This window comes from Rutilus rutilus, assembly GCF_951802725.1.
Source record: "Rutilus rutilus genome assembly, chromosome: 1".
Taxonomy (NCBI): domain Eukaryota; kingdom Metazoa; phylum Chordata; class Actinopteri; order Cypriniformes; family Leuciscidae; genus Rutilus; species Rutilus rutilus.
In genome coordinates, this window is record NC_140209.1 from 79,383,021 (window position 1) to 79,409,901 (window position 26,881).

A 26,881-nucleotide genomic window follows, 5' to 3' on the forward strand; every position below is an offset into this window, starting at 1 on the left:
GTTTGTCCCCTGCCGAACGTAATTATGATTTTGGTAACAGAGAGTTGTTGGCAGTCAAGTTAGCATTGGAAGAGTGGCGTCACTGGTTAGAAGGGTCGGGGGTACCTTTTATTGTTTGGACCGATCATAAGAATCTGGAATACATTAGAACCGCTAAAAGACTGAACTCTAGGCAGGCTCGGTGGGCACTTTTTTTCGGACGTTTTGACTTTACTCTCTCGTACCGCCCGGGCTCCAAGAACATCAAGCCCGATTCTTTGTCACGTATTTTTGACCATTCCGATCGCCCGTCTACTCCCGAGTGCATTTTTCCGGAGACCCTAATTATCTCCACACTCTCATGGGAGGTCGAATCGAAGGTCAGGACGGCCTTACAAGGGGTAACGCCTCCGCCCGGTTGTCCACCGAACCGTTTATTTGTGCCAGAGGAATTACGGTCCAACGTTATTCAGTGGGGGCATTGTTCCAATGTGGCTTGTCATCCAGGAGTCAGTCGCACTACATCTTTAGTTAAGCAACGATTTTGGTGGCCACGTATGGCTCGTGACGTTCACAGTTTTGTTTTGGCTTGCTCAGTTTGCGCCACTGGTAAGACTTCCAATCGACCCCCAGATGGGCTCCTTCAACCGCTGCCGATCCCTTCGAGACCCTGGTCCCATATCGCACTAGATTTTGTCACCGCCCTCCCACCCTCTCAGGGTAACACGGTAGTTTTGACCGTGGTGGACCGGTTCTCGAAGGCGGTCCATTTCATTCCCTTGCCCAAATTACCCTCAGCCAAGGAGACAGCGTTGACAGTCGTTAACCACGTCTTTCGGTTACATGGCCTCCCGACGGACGTGGTTTCCGACAGAGGACCCCAATTTGTGTCCAAATTTTGGCAAGAGTTTTGTAGATTACTGGGTGCGACGGTTAGTCTGTCCTCAGGGTTTCATCCCCAGAGCAATGGCCAAACTGAGAGAGCCAACCAGGATTTGGAGAGAACGTTGCGATGTCTGGTCTCCAAGAATCCTTCCTCATGGAGCCAACAACTGTCAATGGTGGAGTACGCCCACAATTCGTTACCAGTATCATCTACGGGCCTATCTCCGTTTGAGTGTAGTCTAGGTTACCAGCCACCAATTTTTCCTAGTCTGGAATCTGAAGTCGCGGTTCCCTCCGCTCACGCCTTTGTCCAGAGGTGCCGTCGCACTTGGACTAGAGCCCGCGAGACTCTACTCCAAGCGGGAGCGCGCACCAAGGCTAAAGCCGATCGCCACCGGTCTAGGCCTCCCGTATACGCCGTTGGTCAAAAAGTGTGGCTTTCTACCAAGAACATTCCTCTCCGTTCCGTCTCTAATAAACTAGCTCCCAAATTTATTGGCCCGTTCACTGTCACCAAGATCATTAGCCCGGTGGCAGTCCGCCTCAAACTCCCTCCAGTGTACAGGAGGATTCATTCCGCCTTCCATGTTTCCAAAATAAAGCCCGTGTTTCGTTCTCATTTTAACCCGCCTGTCCCGGTTCCCCCCCCGCCGCGTCTCGTAGAAGGGGAACCCACGTATTCGGTTAATCGTATTCTGGACTCAAGGCGGAGGGGACGTGGATTCCAGTACTTGGTGGACTGGGAGGGTTACGGTCCAGAGGAGAGAAGTTGGGTTCCTGCTAGAGACATCCTGGATCACTCCCTTATCGATGATTACAATCGACAGGTAAGGGAGTCTGGGGACGCCAGGAGGCTACTCAGTTAATACAGTGTATGTAATTTATTTCACTGCTTAAAAATCTAATCAATATTCTAAGTGTAAAAATGTTTCACCAAAAAATCTTTAGTAAATAATATTAAAAGTTTTTTGAGTGAATCACCACCAGAGTTCATATACAAAAGCATATTCCAGCCAATTTTCAACATTTTAATCACTGTTCTAGAAACATATTTGACTCAACTTTGTTCATTTGCAATAATATGTTATGATTTGTTCACAAACAACAGACCCAGACAGTTCACAATTAATGTAAATGCACGGTCTTACAATGTCATTGCTTTATAACTGCTCTTTCAAATCCTGTAGGAAAATTAACAGTCTTCATAAAGGTCAGTGATATTCTGACAGCTAGTAATCCTCGAACCGGCTTCTGCACTGTGTACAATTTAAAGGGATACTCCACTTTAAAATGAAAATTCTGTCATCATATACTCACCCTCATGTTGTTTCAATCCTGTATGAATTTCTTCTGCTGAACAGAAAGGAAGATATTTAGAAGAATATCAGTAACCAGACAGTTTCTGGTCTCATTGACTTCCATTGTAGGAAAAAAAGTCAATGAGACCAGAAACTGTCTGGTTACTGATATTCTTCTAAATATCTTCCTTTCTGTTCAGCAGAAGAAAGAAATTCATAAAGGATTGAAACAACATGAGGGTGAATATATGATGAAAGTGGAGTATCCCTTTAAAAATTTGCCAACTGCATATAAGTGAATCAAATGTTGGTCATCAAAACATGAAATCTGTATGAAACACATAAACAAATGACACAAAATGTGTATAAATTCTATATGACTTTAATTTGACTAGCATATGATTCAATATAAGAACTTTAAATGATTTATATATGAATTTTATATGAGTTTTATATATTTCTACTAATACCATATGCATTTGCATACTTTTGTCATGTAAAACTCATATAAGTCTTTTAACAGTATTCATATATAACGCAAAAATCCCCTACAAGTTGTATGTGTGCTATTTAGTATGAAAGTGGCCATAATCGGTCTGATTTTGTATAGGACATGTATTGGCCTTATATGAAACACAGAAGGTAATTCTGGCCGATTTAAGTAAGGAAGATATATGGTTGCTGTATATGAACCATGCAGGTTTTTTTCATATGGGTATGTAACTATAGCAACCGCTAAGCTGTGTCTATACAAATCGCAAAATTATACTGTGCTCTAAAAGCGTAACACGTTACTCTCTTATGAATGCTTCTGCATGTGTGTAGCAGAAGAGAGTAGTCAAGCTTTGGGATGTACGTTGTAACTGCATCTTTAATGGACAGCTCTGTTGCTTAGATAAGTCCATCTTGTCACCGTTTAAATCATCTTATTACAGTTAGGCTAACATTATCTAAATTGTAGTTTCTCACCAAATCTCTTGATATGCGTTTATTAAAATGTCTCTTACCATGAAATAATGTTATGGTTATATTATTCATCCTATTTAGGATGGATAGTAAAGTATAGTACCAAAGAAAGTAAAGTTCAGTTGCCTAAACCTTTACAGTAACAGTATTACAACATTTTCACGACTAGCCTGTCTCTAACTAACTAACTAACTGTCTCGACAATATATTTTAAAATGAATTGCATGCCATTTAGCAACACCAGTTATACAGCTTTTATTTATAAATTCTAATGTAGATCTAGCTCACTGCAAGTGTCTCAGGCAGCCACCAAGCTAACACAGTGAGTAACTTAAAGGGTTAGTTCACCCAAAAATGAAAATTCTGCCAGTAATTACTCTCCCTCATGTTGTTCCAACCCCATAAGACCTTCGTTCATCTTCAGAGCACAAATGAAGATATTTTTGATTAAATCTGAGAGCTGGATCACTCCTCCATAGGCTTCTAAGACATTATAACTTGCTGGCCCAGAAAAGTTATTAAAGAGATCGTTAATATAGTCCAAGTGACTTCAGTGGCTCAATCTTAAGTATATCAAGAGACGAGAATACTTTTTGTGCGCAAAAAGTAAACAAAAATTACTACTTTATTCCACTATATTCCACTATTCATTTCCTTCTCTCTGGGCCTCGAGTTAGTTCACGTAGTATAACTGCGCAGCGCTCCTGTGTTGTACGTCTGTGTTTTCTGTGGACGGTGTAAAAAGAGACTGTGTACTCAAAGGTGCATTGCGCAAGTCTCTGAGTTTTTGCAGAGCTATGCCCCCTTCTGGCGACACGCGAAACTGCAACCAGAGTTGTGCACGCGGTTATGTGGAGTTTGCGTTGGGGTTTGGGATGAACTAGAAGCCGGTCTCTTTGAATCCATCTTCTACTTTTGCAAAAGTCGCTTGAGTTGTCTTCGCTGATGCGGATAATGGCGGCGAATACACAAACCTGCCAGACATAGCCAGGTGAGCGTGAACGCGCATGACGTCACGCCCAGTCGATTCCGACCCTAATCCCTCTTATTTATTTTACTGTACAGGATTATAGAGGCAATCGCAGTGATCATAGAAGGGCTCATTCAGCCCATCAGGCAATTGTTTAAGCATGTATGGGTTAGAAAAACGGGTATTTTTAACATGAAATGTTGCGCAATGCACCTTTAATAGACTGTTCACACAATACAAGGATTCCCCTCAGATTTCATGCATGATGTATTGGAAGGGGTAGTACCAAAGCAACTGAGTTTATGCCTTAAATCTTTCATTTCCAAACATTATTTTACTTTTGATGATCTTAACTCAATTATTCAGTCCTTTCCTTTTAAATATTCTGATAAAATTATTATTATTATTATTATTATATTATTATTAAAACCATTCGCTTTGAAGCCAAGCACAGCTGTTTTAAACGAGTGATTCACGATGTTCGTAATTTTAAAAATATCTTACTCACTCTTGCTACAAAACATCAGCTTACATTAGCTTATTATCTAGACCTACCCAGTCTTTTTAAACCTGACTTGGAAGTTGGGCATGTTGCTTTTGTTTCTGTGGACACTCTGGAGTACTCTATGAAACGGGCTAGAGGACAAATTTGCAAATATCATCTCTTGCAAGTCATGCATCTCTCCTCTCATACTAAGTATGCAGAAGGAATGTTCCTCTCTGTGGGACATACAAGTGGACTGCCTGACTTCACCAAGTTGGTTAGAGATTTGAATAGTGTCCAACAGAGTGTCATTCATCATTGAACCTTCCAATGCATGGTGCATTGAGCACTTAAGGTGTTATGAACTGGAAAAAAGACTTGCCCCTGAACTAAATGTCGTGGAACCACATGAACTAAATGGACAGCCACCCCTTCTACCCATACATGCGAGCAGGCAAATTAATGGTGGTACCAAAGACCAGCCTTCTTTATTAGGGTAAAGTATGGCTGTACATGCCTTTTTATATTGAATAATTTGGTTTGATAGGAGTTAGGGCTGTGCAATATATTGAATTTATATTATATGGCCAAATACACACAAATTCATGTCAAAATTGTGACAGCAGCATAATAGACCTGCTTCTTTCTGTGTGCTTAAAGGGATAGTTCACCCAAAAATGAAAATTCTGTCATAACTACTCACTCTCATGTCGTTCCAAACCCGTAAGACCTTCGTTCATCTTCGGCAAACAAATTAGGATATTTTTGATGAAATCCGAGAGCTTTCTGACCCTTCTTAGACAGCAACAGTACTATAATGCTTAGGGTCCAGAATGTTAGTACGGACCAATTAATTTGTGTTCCGAAGGTCTTTTGAGTTTGGAATGTGGGTAAGTAAATAATGACAGAATGTTGGGTGAAATAACCCTTTAAATGTTAATAAAACAACAAAAGACAAAGACAAAATCATTCACTGCTCTGGACTGAATATCTTATGTAGTTTTAATGAGTATCAGTGTACATTTATATGTTATAAATTAAACATATACATACAATTTGTAATATTAAGCCTATAAAAAACAAATATAGCAATTGTATCTATGTAGGCTTTTATTTATTACTTGTTATAGCCATAATATGACTTCAGATGTTGAAATTTTGAATGTAGCGAATACTTTACTGCTTCCACTTATGTAGGCTGAACCTGTTTATGCTTGTTAGCACTTCTACTAGGTACAAATTTTGAATGTACTACTTTATTAACACTATATGGTTCCTTTCTCTGAATTACTTCTTTGCTGGTTGTAAAGGTTCCACTCCAACTTCAAAATGCTTCTTCGAGTGATCATCTCTGAACGGGACATTCAAAAAATTACCCTTGACACTGTCCCTGACACTGTCAATAAAACTGCAGACGTGGTCCACCGAAGCCAGTGGTGTCGGGGAATTGGTGTCAGTTACACAAGCTTGCTTTGCAACTAAGGTGTTTGTGGTTTAATGTCACACTTGCAAAAGAAACTTCACTAGATGCATGATACAAGCTTGCTTGCCTGCCAACTCTCACACATTCACTGTGAGACTCGGGCAATTGACACTTTTTTACACGCACTCACGCCACACATCCATTTCCTCACGCACAGAACAATAGCGAAAGCAGAGAGGGCACGGAGACCGACAGACTAGACAGAGCTGGGTACTTTTTTAAAAAATTCAGCTCTCAAATTCTGTCAATTCCATTATGAAATTCAAACAATAAACACTGTTTTGGCGCTTGTAAATGTGACATGACCGATCCCTAGCGTCTCAGTTCTAGCGGCACGTGAACAGATCATCTCTACTAGCTAATAGTAAATAAACACGAATGAACAATGTTGAAAGATACAGTACAACTTACCGAAATGTATATTCCTCGTACATAATATCGACCAATTCGTGTTTTTCATCAGCATGAAGAGGTCAATAACACAGCTGGAGAACAATTATGTCACATTTACCTCAGAAAAGCCAATTAATGACCATAATATAGGCTATAGCATGTTAGTTGGCTAGAAAAAAGAGCTATAGAGAGTATTTTGCTAAATATGTGTACTATATTACATATGTATTATATTTTTACTTGCATCATTAAATAAAGTTGTTATTATAATAAAACACGCATTATATTTCATTTGAGTTATTTTTAACCTTAAATAATACTGCCAGCTGATAGGGCTGTATGTTTACAGCATTAGATGAGTTTTTTTTTTCTTGAGAAAAATTAACGCCTATCTTGTGTACCTAATATTTATCCAAATGAGTCAATATTAAATCAAATCACAAGAATTGAATTGAAATCGTGAAATTTGTGTTAAGCAATAATAAAACACCATAGCTTACCAGAAATTGTACCAAGTAAACATTGAATTGAATTTATTTATTTAAATAGGACAGTGCATATTCATGAACGTACAATCAAAGTTGAACGTAAATACGCCGGATTTAGCACAATGCTAATTTCCATCCGTAGTCCCAAACATAGACAAATACAAACCAAAAAACAAACAAACAATATACATATCAACAAATATACGTATAGAGATAAAAAAAAACATTAAAAGTTCCTATACCTTATAGAGTACTTATTGTAATATTTATTTAAAGTGCATAAATGCCTGTGCATAGACATCCCAAAGTGCTAATTATAAATATATAAATAAAACTACCTATCACACTTTACCTTCATATTTAATGATTACATTTTTGATTGTTATTCAGCCATTTTTTAAGATCTTTCTTAAATGAAACAAAAGTGGGGCTATCTCTAATTTCCGTTGGCATACTGTTCCGATTTGTGCAGCCTTTAATAGAGAGGACATTTTGTGCAAACGATTATTTTCTAAATGGTACTTCACAATCCCCCCGGGTAAATGATCTAGTCCTAGTCTCGCTATTTCTCTGTTTGATAAAATCCCCCAGGGGTGGTGGGGCGATTCCATTCATTGATTTGTAAATAAGACAGCTATTTTAAAAAAAATTAAGATTTTCAAAATTTTGGAGTTGATACTTCTCAAGAATTGGACAAAGGTGAAACGACTGTGGTTTCCTGTCAAATACCTTAACTGCTTTTTTTTATTTTATTTTTTTATATTCTTTTTATTAACATTTTCGTTATTTCAAATAAAACATAAAAATAAAAAATAAAAAAAAACAGCACAGAAACCAATATTAATAACCATATCTATGGGCATGTGGACAATTTACATACAGCATCTCGTCATATGATTGTACCTACATTTTATCCAGTTTGTGTTTATGACCTTTTAATCTTCAAACATTTTAGAATATTCTCCCATTTTTTAAACATGTGCGATTTACCATTGAGACAATACCTCAATCTTTCTAGAGTTACAACTTCTGATATCAGAGATTTCCACATCTGAGTAGAGGGGGCATCGCTACTAACCCATTTGATCATTATAGCCTTTCGAGCCAGCATTAGGAGAAACTGAACAGTCTCTTTGTGAGCTCTCAGAGGGTCAGGTATAAGCCCCAGTAGGCACATGAGTGGGCTGAATGGGGCTGTCTGTCCAATCACCAAACTGATTTCCCTGCATACTGCCTGCCAAAATACCTTGATGTTCTTGCACTCCCAAAGACAGTGATATCTAGTGCCCTTAGCTGCGTTACATTTAGGACAGTTCGGAGAAACACCTGGAGTGTACTTACTGTATATATAAGGTGATATGTAAACATTATGTAGAATATTGAACTGCATTTCTTTGTATCTATTACAGATTGATATTCTAGAGGGCAGTATTACTATTTCCTCCCACGACTCAGAGTCAATTGACATTTTAAGCAACATATTCCAAGTTGTTCGTAAGTGTTTCAGTTTGTCTACTGTTAGAGTCTGTAACTCAGAATAGAATCTAGACACAAAACGTCCACGTTTCCGACAGTCCAGTAGAGTTTTTTCAAGCAAGTAACAGTTTGTTGGTAGCTCCAGGGATCCAGTCTTTGATTTTACGTAATGCCTGATCTGGAGATACTTGTAGAAATCTTTGGCAGGTATATTATATTGAGATCTTATATCTTCAAATGTCTTGAATTTACCTTTGTCCCACAGATCATACATTCTCCTAATACCAGCTTCTTGCCATGACTTGAGATTGAGACCAGCGCCCTCTGCTGTTAAGTCTGGGATATCTACCAGAATTGCAAGAAAGTTAAGAGCCTGAGACTTCCCAAATAATTTCTTCAAAATACTCCATGTCTTGATAACATTATTAATTAGGTAATTGTCTTTAACAGCGGGTGGCAGTTCTCTTGCCCGTTTATCTAATAAGTTTATAAGACAGAAGGGTTGGCTAATTACTTTTTCAATGTCACATCATGTTCAGTTGCCCACACTGAAACAATTCTAGCATGAATAGACAGTACATAGTTCTCAATCTTTGGTAAGCCCCACCCACCCTGTTGTTTTGGAAGTTGTAAAATATCCATTTTAGCTTAGGTTTTCTGCCTGCCCAGATAAAGTCTGATATCAGTTTATTAATGTCCTTAAGATCATTTGGGTTCAAAAACACAAAAAGCATTGACACTGGATAAGAAATTTTTGGAAGTAGTACCATTTTAGTAAGGTTAATCCTACCAAGCATTGATAAAGGAAGCTTTTTCCAACTTGTAACTTTTTCTTTTATGTGACTAATTAAAGGATTGATATTTCCGCATACAGCTGACCAACTTTGGGTGTGATTTTTATTCCTAGATACTTAAATCCTTTAGGCGACCAGCGGAAGGGTTTAACATAAGCAGGCTCAACCTGACCACTGTTTGTTAAAGGCATTATTTCTGACTTTTCAAAATTGACCTTATACCCTGATATTTGTCCAAATTCTTTAATACAGTCAATCAATGCTGGAATTGATTTATCGGGATCTGTTAAAGTTAAAAGAATATCATCGGCATATAATACAATTTTGTGCTGTTTTGTTCCTATTAAAGTTCCTTCTATATTTATATTCTGTCTGACGGCTATCGCAAGCGGCTCTATAGCCAAGGAAAACAGCAAAGGTGATAAAGGACTGCCCTGGGGTGCGTTCTCCGATAACGTTGTCTCTTAGCGCGCTACGAAGACTCAAAAGGTACACCTTAACTACAGGTATACCTTTCCTACGTGTGTTCTCCGAACTATACCTTAGAATGTTGCTTAAGGTAAACCTTCTTAAGTTCGACCTTAGCAGGCGCTGTCCATGGTGGAGTTGCTGAATAGGTTGATATCGATGCCTCGATGATCGATTGTGCGCTCTTTCCTTCACAGCGGTATAGGTAAAGTATTGAGAAAACAATGTTCTTTATAAAGAAATAGTAGGCTACAAACTGCATTTATCGGGGCTCATTGAAATATGTACATGCAGAAATAAATATGAGTATGTGTTTATAATTTAGCAAGTGTGCAATCCCAAACCCTTACGGCCATAAGTGTGTTAATGTTCTCCACAACGTATGCTGATTATCCACCAGCCATGTAGTTGACATACACTAACTGGCTCCGCGGACGGCGCCGTCTTTGATTTAAAACTATAAAGTTTGTGTAAACTCATCTTTCTTTATAGACTCCTAAGCCTTTTCTGTCAAATGGTTCGCCAGCTGATGTGCCTTAGGATAGTAATTAAAAAAGCTAACAACCATTAGTGTATGGAAACTTTAATAATGAAAACACTTACACTGGGTGTAGGCTATAACAACTTAAGTATTTTATGTGTAAAATTTTAAAGTAAAGTAAAAATGTAATTTTAATACTAAATCAGATTTTATATTAAATGTTCATATAAGATTTTCTATGTGTAGCCTAATTAGCGATGTAAAAAAGCTTTTTGCGTAGTGGTGGCCACTAGCGGTATGAACCGTCAGCAGCGATAAGGTATAGCTAAGAGCGCTCCAGACCAACCTTACGAACGTATGACTTACAGAAGGTATACTTAACTAAGAAGGTTTCGGAAACCACGTATTAACGATAAGGTACTTCTTAAGGTACAACTTAAGAACGACGTAGCGTTAAGGTAGTTTCGGAGAACGCAGCCCTGAGCAGTACCACGTGTGAGTTTAAATGGTGTGGATAAAAGACCATTTGTCAAGACAGAGGCTACAGGCATCTTATACAAGATCTTCACCCAATCTATAAAAGTGGATTTAAAACCAAATCTTCTTAGCACTTCGAACATGTAGTCCAGTTCGACACGGTCGAAAGCTTTTTCGGCGTCCCTTGAAACAATGGCGCCGGGTATTTAATGATAATTGAGATGACTGATAATATTAATCAAGCGTCTTGTATTGTTTGAGGACAAACGACCCTTAATAAATTCAGTCTGGTCTGTGCTTACTATGTCTGATACAACCCGCTCTAATCTATTGGCCAACACCTTTGACAATATTTTCATGTCTACTCCTAGCAAGCTTATCGGCCGATAGGAAGAAGGCAGTTCTGGGTCCTTATCTTTTTTTGGTATTACTGTTATATTGGCAATATACATAGTCCCCGGAAGACTTGAGTGTTCAAAAGATGCATTAAATACTCTCTGTAATAATTTATTAATCTTGCCTTTCAAAATCTTAAAAAACTCAACAGGATATCCGTCAGCTCCAGGGCATTTGCCCGATTGGAGTGATGAAATGGCTGTATCAATTTCTAACAATGTAATGGGACCTTCCAGTAAGTTAGCCTGGTCTTCAGTTAGTCATGGTATTGTCACATTCACCGTCTGTCATTGTCCTGTCTGCACTACACTTCCCAGAGTTCCCAGTCATCATCACCTGCACCTGGTCTTCATCATCATCTCTGTCACCTGTGTTTAGTTATTAGTCATTGTTCTTCATCACCGTCACCTGTCTTCACTCGTTGTCATCTGTGTATTTAAGTTCCTGTCTTTCAGTCTTCTGTGTCGGTCAATGTTTAATGTTAGGTTCCTGTTCTGAGCACACGCTCCCTGTTTTTTGTGTATCTGTTATATTTGAGAATTAAAACCTTGGAATACTTCATCTTCGAGTTCGCCTCCTACTTCATCCCACCCAAGAAGCCTGACAGATTGACCGACCATAAAAAAAAAAAAAAGAAAAGATGGGGAGATTGATTGCGGGGATCCTCTGGCCCCGAGCTCGTAAGCTGGTGTCGAACAGTGCAGACCTGGCTTTGAAGATGTTCGACCCAGCCTTCATGTCAGTCAGAAAAGCCATTGAACACGCCGGTCCAGCCGAGCCTGCACTTCACGCCAGTCCAGCCGAGCCTGCACTTCACGCCAGTCCAGCCGAGCCTGCACTTCACGCCAGTCCAGCCGAGCCTGCACTTCACGCCAGTCCAGCCGAGCCTGCACTTCACGCCAGATCTGCCGAAGCCAAGGCAGTATGCGTCATGCCCGCCGCCCCTGAGACTGTGAGCGTTATGCCCGCTGCGCCTGTGACAGACAGCGTCATGCCCGCAGAGCTTTTGTTTTCTTTTATTCCGTCGACCCTGAAGCTCCCTTCACCGCTGGTTCCGTCCAGCTCAAAGCCTTCGCCGCTGGTCCCGCCCAGCTCAGAGCCCCCTTCGCCGCTGGTCCCGCCCAGCTCAGAGCCCCCTTCGCCGCTGGTCCCGCCCAGCTCAGAGCCCCCTTCGCCGCTGGTCCCGCCCAGCTCAGAGCCCCCTTCGCCGCTGGTCCCGCCCAGCTCAGAGCCCTCTTCGCCGCTGGTCCCGCCCAGCTCAGAGCCCTCTTCGCCGCTGGTCCCGCCCAGCTCAGAGCCCTCTTCGCCGCTGGTTCCGCCCAGCTCAGAGCCCTCTTCGCCGCTGGTCCCGCCCAGCTCAGAGCCCTCTTCGCCGCTGGTCCCGCCCAGCTCAGAGCCCTCTTCGCCGCTGGTCCCGCCCAGCTCAGAGCCCCCTTCGCCGCTGGTCCCGCCCAGCTCAGAACCCTCTTCGCCGCTGGTCCCGCCCAGCTCAGAGCCCTCTTCGCCGCTGGTCCCGCCCAGCTCAGAGCCCTCTTCGCCGCTGGTCCCGCCCAGCTCAGAGCCCTCTTCGCCGCTGGTCCCGCCCAGCTCAGAGCCCTCTTCGCCGCTGGTTCCGCCCAGCTCAGAGCCCTCTTCGCCGCTGGTCCCGCCCAGCTCAGAGCCCTCTTCGCCGCTGGTCCCGCCCAGCTCAGAGCCCTCTTCGCCGCTGGTTCCGCCCAGCTCAGAGCCCTCTTCGCCGCTGGTTCCGCCCAGCTCAGAGCCCTCTTCGCCGCTGGTCCTGCCCAGCTCAGAGCCCTCTTCGCCGCTGGTCCTGTCCAGCTCAGAGCCCTCTTCGTCGCTGGATCTGCCCAGCACAAAGCCCTCGTCGCTGGATCTGCCCAGCACAAAGCCCTCGTCGCTGGATCTGCCCAGCACAAAGCCCTCGTCGCTGGATCTGCCCAGCACCGAGCCCTCGTCGCTGGATCTGCCCAGCACCGAGCCCTCGTCGCTGGATCTGCCCAGCACCGAGCCCTCGTCGCTGGATCTGCCCAGCACCGAGCCCTCTTCGCTGCCCTGCACCGAGCCCTCTCTGGTACCCGGGACTTTTCCCAAGTATTTTTTGGGGGGGGGCCATAGGGCTCCGTCCTGGCCACCTGAGAGGTCGTCTCCGCCATGGCCACCCGAAGGGTCGTCTCCGCCATGGCCGCCCGAAGGGTCGTCTCCGCCATGGCCACCCGAAGGGTCGTCTCCGCCATGGCCACCCGAAGTGTCGTCTCCACCATGGCCGCCCGAAGGGTCGTCTCCGCCATGGCCACCCGAAAGGTCCGCACCGCCATGGCCGCCCGAAGAGTCGTCTCCGCCATGGCCACCTGAAGGGTCTTCACCGCCGTGGCCACCCGAAGGGTCTTCTCCGCCATGGCCACCCGAAGGGTCCTCACCGCCGTGGCCGCCCGAGGGGTCCTCACCGCCGTGGCCGCCCGAGGGGTCGTCTCCGTCCTGGCCACGCCCACAGCCTGCTCCACCGTGACCACACCCACAGTCTGCTCCGCCCTGGAGGCTTCCTGCCTTGTCTCCCTTGCCTTGTCTTCCCCGTCAGCCTCCAGGGCGCCCACCCTCCCACCCCTTTGGTCTTTCTACGGCGCGAGGACGCGCCTACCGGGAGGGGGGAGTAATGTCACATTCACCGTCTGTCATTGTCCTGTCTGCACTACACTTCCCAGAGTTCCCAGTCATCATCACCTGCACCTGGTCTTCATCATCATCTCTGTCACCTGTGTTTAGTTATTAGTCATTGTTCTTCATCACCGTCACCTGTCTTCACTCGTTGTCATCTGTGTATTTAAGTTCCTGTCTTTCAGTCTTCTGTGTCGGTCAATGTTTAATGTTAGGTTCCTGTTCTGAGCACACGCTCCCTGTTTTTTGTGTATCTGTTATATTTGAGAATTAAAACCTTGGAATACTTCATCTTCGAGTTCGCCTCCTACTTCATCCCACCCAAGAAGCCTGACAGGTATATTCAAGCTGTTTAAAAAGTAGCAATCTTTTAATTTGTCACAGTCAGTCTCAGAACTATACAATTCCTCATAAAATTGTCTAAAACACTCATTAATGTGCTTATTATCCATATGGCGCTGACCATTCTCATCCTTAACTGCCGAGATAAAGAATTTAGGGGGAGCATTGTTTGCCAACCTCGCCAAGAATTTGTTTGGTTTATTGCCAAATTCAAATAGTCTTTGTTGTGCAAATAACATATCCTTCTCAGCTTTCCTTGTCACTAAGTCACTTAACATGTACCTGGATGTCTTTAATTCCTTAAGGACTTCATCTGATTTTGATGCATAATATTCTTCTTCCAGTCTTTTAATTTTTATTTCAAGGTTATTTTGTAATATTATTCGTTCCTTCTTTTTACAGCTTGTATATGAGATTATAACCCTTCTCATGTAGGCTTTATAAGCATCCCATACCATTCTAGGGTCAACGTCCTCATTGTCATTGATGTTTAGATACAAATCTGTCTGTTCTTCTAAAAGTTTAATAAAATTGTCGTCAAAAAGTAATAGCCTGTTTAACTTCCAATAAATAGTTTGCTTTAGTGATCTGGGCGGTTGCATCTCTAAGCTAACAGGAGCGTGATCAGAAATGGCAATAACTCCTATATCTGACTTCTCCACTAGATGGGCCAAATGCCTTGAGATAAATATATAGTCAATGCGGGACATTGATGAATGAGGTAAGGAGTGAAAGGTAAAGCTTTGTGTTGAAGGGTTTAAATGTCTCCAAATATCTAGCAGGCCGATTTCCTCTAATACGTTTTTAAGCGACCTTGCTGTCCTAGACCGACTGTTCTGAGATGGAAATAACAGAGAATGAGGTCCAGTATTTGTCAAAGCACTCGTTTAAACGCTTTTTAAGTTCTGTCATTTGTCATCGGAGCTTATTAATAGCCAGACGTTGCTATTACCGGAACACAGGCAAAGTTATTTACCTGTGTCTTATCTCTCAGTCAGTCCTTTAATGTAGTTGTTGACGTCTTTCATGTTGGAAAGTGTTTTTGTAGTCCCATCCTGCTGAAAGATCCGTATTACGGCCGGGTACACAAAGGCGTATCTGATGCCCGCTTCCCGTAACCTCCGCCGAGCGTTTGCCGACTCTTGCCTCTTCTTGATCACTTCAGCCGAAAAGTCTTGGTAGAAGGACACATCCTGACCGTCCACTGTCAGCCTGCCTTTGTTCCTCGCTGCATTAAGGATCTTCTGTTTATCGGTGTAATTGTGTAATCTCACTAGGACCGCTCGAGAGCCGCTTTTCTCTCCTCCTCCAAGCGCGGGTCCCGTGCGATGGGCTCTCTCAATCTTGACCCTGTCCTGCTGCATATCCAAAACTTCAGGAATCCATTTCTCAAATTAAGCGTAACTGGATCTTCACCCTCGAAGCCAGCCTTAAGCCCAGTGATCTTAATATTTTGGCGACGACTTTGATTCTCATAATTATCAAGGCGTTCCAGTGCTTTTTTGAGAGCATTTTCCAAAGATTCTAGTCTCGGCTCAGTAACCGTTGACGCGTCCTCAAGATCAGATACGCGCTGTTCTACAGCCGTCATTCTTTCCAAAATGCCGTCCAACTTCTGAGACAGTTCCGTAACTGGTTTAACAACAGCAGCAAGTTTGGTGTCTAACATCTCAGCGATGTTGGTGGTCACTCTCTCAACTAATATGTCATCTCTTAGGAGGTTGACGTCCTCCGGCTCCGCTTCACATTCTATAGCCGCTTGCACCGTATCACGCGCATCCTTTTCGTGTTCAGTGTCAATTTGGCTATCAACAGATGTCACGTTAGCAGTACTATTAGCATTAGCCTTAGCTGTTTTCTTTCGTCCGTCTCTCTTCTTACTCGATGCGGGCGGTGCAAAAAAGTTATCCAGGGACATTTTGACACTTATTACAGCTGTTGCTGTAAATCACACGGCGAAATTGTTACTTCAAATAGTTATTTTACGTCAACCCAGTGGGGAGGCGTAGAAAGTGCGTCTATCTAGTTGCAAGCATCACGTGATCCTCTATTGCTTTTGGTTTAAGTTGTTCTTATATTATCATAAACCCTTTAACTGATTGTTTTGTCAAGTACTTTTTACTTTACTATATTTTCTTTTATTGAAGTGACGTAAAAGTTTAAGTAAAACAAATGTGTGTGTTTGAATACAATTTTTTCAAATGTTTTCAGTCAGGACTACTTTGGGTAAACAAAAATATTTAAACAATTGAACATGTTATTTAATATTTATTCAGTGCATTATGTAATTGGTTAACACACATAACTATGACTGTTAGTGGTTTGTTACATAATTAATCCTTGTCATGTTTACCAATGTGAACAGTGCCAAAGATGGTACCCAGTGTATGCTGCATTGGACTATCACCAGACAAGCTACCTGGAAAAGATGCCCAATGGTTGTGCTCACTGTGTACCTTAAACAGTGGAACATCATTAAAGAATATCTGATGAAACTTCTGCTTTATTGTCCTTGTTGCAATATGGATTACCACTGTATATCTGTATTTTGGGACTTACAGTTAAAGACCCAAGGACCAGATATGATTTATTAAGACCAGGAGTTAGAAGTACAGTCAATTTAAGACAAGAGTCAGAATTATAATAAATTAAAGGAAATTTTACTGATAGATTTGAAGATAGTTTGCAGTTTCATCAGGCAGAAGTCAGCTTCAAGAATCACAAGGAGTGATTACTCCAGTGATCAAAAGTAGGCCGCTTCCCCGTACATTTACAAAAATCACAGCAATTATACCCTTCACCAAGGTCTAAGCTTTGTCATTGCTTCAGGTTGAATGATTCTGATTGGCTAATAAATAATCACACATTTTCTACACATAGATAGACTGAAGCATATCTCCATCAATTATGCGGCTGACATTCGGACCCTGAATTTACAGATGGTGGACAACCAGAATGAGACTTTTACCGCCGAGTGGGATGTGTATTTGCTGCCTTTTACCTCTGAGTGGCGCTGTAATCACAGACTTTGAAAAGTGTCAGTTTATTCTCTTTAATGCCGTAATCTGCCGCGGCAGTAATCTGAGCTGAGGTCACAGATAAATTCAAGATAAATATTGTGGTTAAACGAATTCAAATTCATTAAATTTAAACAAAGTAGACACACGTTAACATTGTGTGCCCAGTTTTTCTATAATTTAGAAAGGCTATGTCAATAGGTTACTTGTCATTTACTTCGTGTTATTTTAATGTGTTTGTAGATTTATTAACTGAAACATAACAGTGAAATAAATTAAAATAATTTACCGTAAAATTAAAACATTTTCAGGACTTGCAGTTACTAACCGATGTTAGTCGGTTTAAGCATTCTTTGTTATATTCAGAATTAAATAGGCTTACATGTTGTTATGATTATCAATTGAATTATTTAATAAATAATCAACCACAATGCCTATTACTGCCGCAGCAAAAATAAACCAGTCGAATTTCAAAGTCGTTCGCGAAATGACTAGGCTATACCGGGTGGCTCAAGTGACAGGGCAAAACAGCAGCAACTGCGGCATTTTAAAAGGTAAGTTTCCTATCTGTTTATTTAAAAATATATATTGAAAAACAAGAAACATGGCGCAAGATCTTGTAAAAAAAAAAAAAAAAAAACTTTTTTTATTATTTGAACAAAAATGAGACTGATTGAATATGTAAAAATATAAACAAACAAAGCAGAGAATAAAACAAACTTTTAGGGAAAAAATATTGGCCTATTATGCTACAACAGAATGAATCGCTATTCAGACGATAGCTCTGTGGTCAATGCATTAACAATAGCCTCTAGGAGCTTCAAACGATCTGAGATCGAATCTCAGTGTAGCCGACAGTGTTTATGTTTTTCCGTTCTTGTCAATCAATTCAAAGTCAATCGTCTTGTTTAATTAACAATTGTACATTACAACATAAATTTGCTTCATTCCAGTTGAGCCGCTGCAAAGACGACACTGATGAAGGAAGACTGTCAGCCGATTGCACCAGAAAATGAAGATGATGAAGCTCGTCTTTAGGCAAGGCAAGGCAAGTTTATTTATATAGCACATTTCATACACAATGACAATTCAAAGTGCTTTACATAGAAGAAATTAAAATAATAAAAGAAATAAGAATAATTAAAACAGTTTAGAAAAATAAAAAATAAAATACAGTACAGTACAAACAGTCGGACGAGCATTGGCACAGTGCTCATTCAGTAAATGCTAAGCTAAACAGATGTGTTTTGAGTCTGGATTTGAATGTGACTACAGTAGGAGCACGTCTGATCTCCTCTGGAAGCTGTTCCAGCATAATAGCTAAAGCAGACTCGCCATGCTTAGAGTGAACCCTTGGTATTTCTAGCTGATATGATCCTAATGATCTGAGTGATCTGTTGGGTTTATATTCAGTGAGCATATCTGCAATGTATTGAGGTCCTAGGCCATTGAATGATTTATATACCAGTAATAATACTTTAAAATCAATCCTAAATTTAACTGGGAGCCAGTGTAAAGACCTGAGGACTGGTGTGATATGTTCATATTTTCTGGTTCTGCTCAGAATCCTGGCGGCAGCGTTCTGTATGAGCTGACACTGTCTTATGGTCTTTTTGGGAAGGCCAGTGAGGAGTCCATTACAATAATCCACCCTGCTGGTGATGAAAGCATGCACAAGTTTCTCTAAGTCTTGTCTGGAAACAAAGCATCTTATTCTTGCAATATTTTTCAGATGATAGTATGCTGATTTAGTTATAGCTTTGACATGACTACTGAAACTAAGGTCTGACTCTAGTATGGGGGTAAATTGATGCCAAAACCATTGAAAATGGACAGACTAAAAGTCACAAATAGATATTACAACTTGTAAATACAAAGCACAATCTACAAATAGATTAAAAATCCGCAAACAAAGTTCTCATGATCCTCAAATGTAAAACAAGATCTACAAATAGATACAAAGTCCTCAAACAAACTCTTTGTGACCCACAAATATAAAGCATGATCTACAAAAAGATTAAAAATCCACAAATAAACACATCCTGATTCACAAATAGAAATCAGTGACTTGTACTTGAAAACCAGAATTTGGATGAATGTAAAGTGACTTGTTTGCAGGTGAAGATCATGTTCTGTTTGTAGATTGTGTCACATTTGTTTTCAGAATTCTGACACTATTGTTTCGCTGTTGTGACAAAATAATGCCATAATCATTGAAAATGAAGAGACTCTGAGTCAAAAATGCATATTACAATTTGTAAACACAAACAAGATCTACAAATAAATTTAAAATCTGCAAACAAACTCCTCATAATCTGCAAATGTAAAACACAATCTGTAAATAGATTCCAAATCTGCAAACACAATCTTCATGATCCGCAAATGTAAAACGAGATCTACAAATAGATAAAAAATCCACAAACAGACTCTTCATGATTCACAAATAGAAATCAGTGACTTGTACTTGACAACCAGAATTTGAATGAATGCAAAGTGATTTGTCTGCGCATGAGGGTCATTATTTGTTTGTAGATTGTGTTGCATTTGTTTTCATAATTTTGGCACAACTGTTTCGCTGTTTTTCCCATTAAAAAATCTACAAATGCCCTCCTCACAATTGCAAACAAACACAGTCTAACTTGTATTTTCAAACCACTGTAAAAAGACATTCTTACACATTCTGTGCAAAGCTCAGCATGCAAGTGTTGAATATGCATTTGCAGATCACAGGGCATTCACAGATCCCTCTACACGCGTTTGCAGATCACAGGGCATTTACAGATCCCTCTGCACACGTCTACAGATCTTTTTGGCACTATCTTTCCGCAGAGAGTGTGACTACGATCCACACGTGTAGTCAGCCAATCAGGGGTATTGCTTCAATGTGATGTCACGCCCCCTCAATAAGCCCTTTTCAAAATAAGAGCTGACACTTCTTGGATAGGTGGGCTGTGCTCACTGCACACACACCGACTCCCCGGACAAATCGCACTCTCTTTCGCATGCACGCGCAAGCGAGTTTAAATGCACTTCCTTTGCTATATTCATTTATCGATCGATTTTTCACACAGCAAGCACCCAGATCCTGCATGGAAGCTTAGTCTACACTTAAATAAATTAACAGAAAGTGAACTAGTGTGGATAAAAGATGCAAAAATAGATAGCTATCAAAACAAAACTGTTAATTTCACTTAATTTAACTGAACTTATCGTTTGTGTGTTAAACACGCTGTGGTTCATAGGAAAATATTGTATTACTCTCCCCATTGCACATGAATGTCATTAAAAATAATAATATTTAACCTTTTTTCACGAAGATAGGCTTTAAGAGTTCATCAAATACATATGGCAAATACCTGTTTTTTTTTTTGTTTTTTTTGCTTAATTGCGTCTTAACCCCCTGAGGTCGGCGGTATCGCCGGCGATACCAGCTCGCTTTTTTTTATCAGTGTAAAAGAAACTCATAAATACTCTGTTGACTTTGATTTTCCATAGGAGTTTCATACATCAATCGATTCTGTTAAATGTGTATTATTTTTCTGTATACTCACAATAAAAACAAAGTGTTGTGCTTTTCACCAAATTAAGAAAAATAATCACGGAGCGAGTTCTGCCTTCTCTCTGTCCGTGTAGTCCATTCTGAAACGCGTCCGAAAATGAATCATAACTCAGCGAATACTTCTCACACAGGCACGTGATATATGTCTTTATGAAGCTTGAAATCTCTTCTTTTAAATGAAGTAATTAATAAAAAAAACAAATGTTTTCAACTCATGTAATCCGTTTGAAAGCAAGGAGAGGTACCGTTTTTTCCTTCTGCCTAATTATCTCTATAATGAACTGAGGCCGCCCCGCCCCCGGCGCTATTGACATGGTAAATAGTTTAGGTGATCTATGCTTCGCACCCGCCCCCCGATCAATGCCTTGAAAACACGAAGTTTCATCAGATCAGATTCACTGATAGTTCATCGCGTTTAGAGAGGATGGCTCGTTTCTCCGGTAAAGACGCTCTTCAGATGATTCTGGACAGCGAGGAATAACTCACCTTGGCTTTTCCTCAGAGGAAGATTGTAACTCAGACGAACGGCAGCATGTTCAAGAGCGAATTGATCACGCCGAGTAAACACCGAGTTTTCACGTGAGTAAATACGTGAACTCAAGTGGTCTAGTGGTAGAACATTTGCCAGGCGTGTCAGAGGTTCTGAGTTTGAATCCGCACTCATATAGGTTTTTTTTTTTTTTGTCAAATCAGATTATGTTTATCAGTGGTTGTATATTAGATTAGATTAGATTAGATTCAACTTTATTGTCATTACACAAGTACAGGTACAAGGCAACGAAATGCAGTTTAGGTCTAACCAGAAGTGCAATAGCAGCAAGTGCAGGATATACAGTGGTTCCATAAGTGCAGAACATGGATATGTACTGAATAAATATAGAGTTGAATACTACTATAAACAAAAATTTACAGATAGATTGTCCTATGAATATAATATACAGATAACTATTACTGTGAACAGAGTTTACAGCTAGATATGTACTGAATATAATAATATACAGATGGCTATTACTATAAACAGAATGCTTACAGCTAGATATGTACTGAATATAATAATATACAGATGGCTATTACTATAAACAGAATGCTTACAGATAGATATGTACTATGAATATATATACAGATGGCTGTTACTATAAACAGAATTTTACAGATAGATATGTACTATGCCAGCAGCCATATCACCCTGTAGCCCAAGACTGGTTGCCCACGGAAGCTAAGCAGGGCTGAGCCTGGTTAGTACCTGGATGGGAGACCTCCTGAGAAAAACCAGGTTGCTGCTGGAAGAGGTGTTAGTGAGGCCAGCAGGGGGTGCTCACCCTGTGGTCTGTGTGGGTCCTAACACCCCAATGTAGTGACGGGGACACTATACTGTCAAAGAGCACCGTCCTTCGGATGAGACGTTAAACCGAGGTCCTGACTCTCTGTGGTCATTAAAAATCCCATGGCACTTCTCGTAAAGAGTAGGGGTGTAACCCCGGTGTCCTGGCCACATTCCACCCATTGGCCCTTACCAATCATGGCCTCCTAATAATCCCCTTACATTGAATTGGCTCTATCACTCTCTCTCCTCTCCACCTGTAGCTGGTGTGTGGTGAGCGCACTGGCGCCGTTGTACTGTGGCTGCCGTCGCATCATCCAAGTGGATGCTGCACACTGGTGGGGGTTGAGGAGAGATTCCCTGATATGACTGTAAAGCGCTTTGGGTGTACAGTAGTACATATGAAAGCGCTATATAAATGCCTCATTCATTCTATTCTACTATGAATATATATACAGATGGCTGTTACTATAAACAGAATGTGAGCATATATACAGATGGCTATTACTATAAACAGAATTTAACAAATAGATATATGTATAAGTTAGGCTAATGAGCAGTATAACAATGGATTTAAAGTAGTGCAAATAAAGTTGGACAGAAGCTATCCGAGTGAAAGTGCAGTGGAAAGTAATTGCATATTACAGTTAAGGTACGATATTGCAATGTATATATAAACAGTCGGTACTGTAAATAAACAGTCGGCAGTGCAAATTGAGCATATTCCAGTCAAGGTAGTAGTGCAAGATGCATATGTAAACAGTTGTTACTGTAATAACAGTCAGTAGTGCAAATGAACATTATAGTATTGCAAATACAAAATGGAGGCAGGTGTGAGGAGGGAGAGGAGAGTCAATCAGTATATAAGGGGAGTGGGATCAATGAGGGTTAGAGTTTAATAAAGAGACAGCTCTGGGGAAAAAACTGTTCTTTAGTCTGCTGGTCCTGGTCCGGAGGCACCTGAAACGCCTGCCGGAGGGCAGGAGAGAAAACAGTCTGTGGGCTGGGTGAGAGGAGTCCTTAAGGATGCTGCGAGCTCGATGCAGACAGCGTTTCCTCTGGATGTGCTCGATGGCAGGTAGTGGAGTCCCAGTGATGCGCTGGGCGGTTTTCACCACCCGCTGCAGTGCCTTGCGCTCTGCAACAGAACAGCTCCCATACCACACTGTAGCACAGTTGGTCAGGATGCTTTCTATTGCACAGCGATAGAAGTTCACCAGGATAGTGGAGGAAAGCTGATTCTTCCTCAGTGTCCTCAGGAAGAAAAGGCGCTGGTGAGCCTTCTTGACCAGGCTGGAGGTGTTGGTTGTCCAGGTCATGTCCGCCGAGATGTGGATCCCCAGGAACTTGAAACTGGAGACACGCTCAACAGCCATTCCATTGATGTGGATGGTGTCGTGTGTGCCTCTTGACACTTTCCTGAAGTCCACGATGAGCTCCTTCGTTTTGGTGGTGTTGAGGAGCTGGTTATTTTCGGTGCACCATGTGGCCAGGTGCTTGATCTCCTCCCTATAGGCAGTCTCATCGTTGTTGCTGATGAGACCAATCACCGTAGTGTCGTCCGCAAACTTGACGATGGAATTAGATCCGTACACAGGCTTGCAGTCGGAGGTGAAGAGGGAGTAGAGGAACGGGCTTAGCACACAGCCCTGTGGTACACCAGTGTTGAGTGTGATGGATGTGGAGCAGTTGGAGCCTGATCGAACATTCTGGGGTCTGTTGGTCAAGAAGTCCAAAATCCAGTTGCACATGGAGGTGTTGAAGCCCAGGTCTCCAAGTTTGGCTATTAACTTAGTTGGGATGACAGTGTTGAATGCTGAGCTGAAGTCAACAAACAGCATGCGTGCATAAGTGTTCTTATTGTCCAGATGTGTGAGCACAGAGTGCAGTGCCATGGAGACTGCATCCTCTGTGCTCCTATTGCTACGGTAGGCAAACTGGTGTGAGTCCAATGTGGATGGTAGAGAGTCTTTTAGGTGTGCCAGGACCAGCCGCTCAAAGCACTTCATTACGATGGGTGTGAGTGCTACAGGGCGGTAATCATTAAGGCACTTCGGGCTGGAGTGTTTTGGCACTGGCACAATGGAAGTGCATTTAAAGCATGTTGGTACAGTTGCTTGGGCAAGAGACAGGTTGAAAATGTCTGTAAAAACCCCAGCGAGCTGCTCCGCACATGCCCTGAGTACGCGTCCAGGGATGTTGTCTGGTCCAGCAGCCTTGTGCGCGCTGATCCTGCTCAGTGCATTGCAGACATCTGTGGAGGAGAGTGTGATCGGTGGGTGGTCAGCTGAGGATTTGAGCTTGGTGGCAGTTTCTCTGTTGTCTCTTTCAAAGCGAGCATAAAAGTCATTTAGCTCGTTCAGGAAGTTGACATCAGTGGCTGCGGGGGTGGAGTGAGAGGGTTTGTAGTCACTGATGGCCTGAATGCCCTGCCACATGCGCCGAGGGTCAGCGTTGGAAAAGTGTCCCTCTATCTTAAGCTTGTAGCAGTGCTTGGCCTCTTTGATGCCCCTTTTCAGATTTGCTCTGGATGTGCTATAGGCTTGTGCATCTCCTGATCTGAAGGCAGTATTGCGTGTCTTCAATAGGAGTCGCACTTCCCTGTTCATCCATGGCTTCTGATTTGGGTATGTGGTGATCTGCTTCTGGGTTGTAACACTGTCAATGGTGGTATTAATATAATCCAGTACAGAGGAGGTGTAGCAGTCAATGTCCGTGTGAGAGCCACTGGTGGCTTGAGAAGCAAACATACTCCAGTCTGTGTGTAGAAACCTTTCCTGGAGTGAGAAATCTGCCCCCGCAGGCCACACCTTGATGGTCTTCACTGATGGCTTCACGCGATTGATCAGAGGTGCATATTTGGGGGTGAGGAACAAAGAAAGGTGATCTGACTGTCCCAAGTGGGGGAGGGGTGTCGCGACGTAAGCTTCAGCCATGTTTGTGTAAACATGGTCTAAGGTTTTGTTTCCTCTGGTGTGACAGGAAACATGCTGGTGAAATTTCGGTAGCACTGACTTTAAGTTTGAATGATTAAAATCACCCGCAACAATAAACGCAGCTTCCGGGTGAACGGTCTGTTGTTTACTGATGGCTGCGTGAAGTTCTTTCATAGCAAACTTGGCATCAGCATCCGGGGGAATATAGGCTGCAGTTATAATAGTGGAAGTGAACTCCCGCGGTAGATAAAACGGTCTACATTTAACCATGAGAAACTCAAGGTTAGCTGAACAATGTCTCCCAACAATAGCAGAGTTTGTGCACCAAGCTTTGTTAATGTAAATGCACAATCCACCACCTCTGGTCTTACCGGAGCCATCTAATGTTCTATCCGCCCGGAATGTATGGCGTCCCGCTAGCTCAATAGCGTTGTCCGGTATTCCGCTGTTTAACCATGTTTCCGTGAAAATTAGAACATTACAGTTCAAAAGTCTCTTGCTGTATGTGATGTTGAGTCGAATCTCCTCCATTTTGTTCAACAGCGACCGTACATTGGCAAGGAAAATGCTGGGTAAAGAGAGCCGGTGTGGTGTTAGCTTTAGCTTAGCTCTTAGTCCTCCGCGCTTCCCCCGCCTTTGTTTACGATCTCGCCGGCGCCTGCGAGCACTTCCGCCCGGCCGGGCAGAGTGCATAGCCTCGGGTGATCTGGCGATCTCAGGAAGGAGTCGAAGGTTGTCCATAAAACTGTCGGAAATTCGCAAACCAATATCCAAAAGCTCACCTTGGGTGTACGATGTTAAGGCACAACTGTTCTGGACGAACAGACCCGAAATGAGCAAGAAAAATACTGCTAAATTACAGAATCTGGAGAGACCGCGAGCCTCGCGATGTACTCGCGCCGCCATCTTGGATTATATCTTGGATTATATCAGTATATCAGGCAGAGACACGTGTGTGTGTATTTTGTTTTGTAATTTCACTGGAACGAAAAGAGAGTCTCCACAACGGATTGAAGCGCGCGTCCGAGTGAAGACTGCGCGAGCCTAAAACAAACACAGTATCCGCGTCTGACTCGCGGGAATCCACGGCGCAAACCTGTGAGGGGCTGTGTTTTCTCGTTTATATTCCTTTTAGCATTTTAGCATTTATATTCCTTATAATAAAAATGAAAGACCTATGTTACAGACATATGAAAGACAACATTTCGTTGATTAGTTTTGGATAGATTATACATTTTTACTGTAAAATATCTGCCACCTCAAATAAGCTTTTATTTGCCAATTTTTTTTGTCAAAAATAATCAAATAATCAATCAAATCCTTAACTTTGAAATATGTATGATAAAATGTATACTTTAGTTTGTACAAAGAAAGATTACACTTGAATTGTTGTTTATTTAAATATTTACAAGGTAGATGTAAACAAACTATTAAAAGGTAAATATAAGCCTTTTCTTTAAATAATTTTTATTGTGTTTTATTAGTGACAAATTTGGGGAGAAGATAAATATTCCAAAACTGAAAATACAGTATGAGAATTAACTGCACAATTACATGTTTTCCTTGGCTATTATAGGCCAAATTGCAAGCACAATATGTGGAAAAATAAAAAAGAATTGAGATGCTTCCAACTGTTGCTCTTGCATTCTTGTGGCTCAGTGACTCACCTGAATGAATGGCTCATTAACCCCCTGAGGTCGGCGGTATCGCCGGCGATACCAGCTCGCTTTTTTTTATCAGTGTAAAAGAAACTCAGAAATACTCTGTTGACTTTGATTTTCCATAGGAGTTTCATACATCAATCGATTCTGTTAAATGTGTATTATTTTTGTGTATACTCACAATAAAAACAAAGTGTGGTGCTTTTTGCCAAATAAAGAAAAATAAAGGAATCTGAAGTCGCGGTTCCCTCCGCTCACGCCTTTGTCCAGAGGTGCCGTCGCACTTGGACTAGAGCCCGCGAGACTCTACTCCAAGCGGGAGCGCGCACCAAGGCTAAAGCCGATCGCCACCGGT